Here is a 223-nt window from a genome sequence, read left to right as displayed (position 1 = left end):
CGCGGCTGAGCCCTCTGGGGACAGTCCCCCCGAAACGTTGAGATAGCATGGGAACAGGCACGGTAGATTTAAATGCACTGCCCTAGGAGGTAATGTCATCCCAACAGGTAAGGATGGAAGACTTCATGAGTAAGTTCTTTCTTTCCCAGTGCGGAGGTGTGAGGGGCACCACCACAGTCACTTCTGGCTGGGCGAGAATGTTTTTTGGTAGACCAGCTTTGCA

The sequence above is a fragment of the Haliaeetus leucocephalus genome, unplaced genomic scaffold (genome assembly GCF_000737465.1).
Source record: "Haliaeetus leucocephalus isolate CR32 unplaced genomic scaffold, Haliaeetus_leucocephalus-4.0 Scaffold152, whole genome shotgun sequence".
NCBI classification, from domain to species: Eukaryota; Metazoa; Chordata; class Aves; order Accipitriformes; family Accipitridae; genus Haliaeetus; species Haliaeetus leucocephalus.
This window is presented reverse-complemented; position numbering follows the sequence as displayed.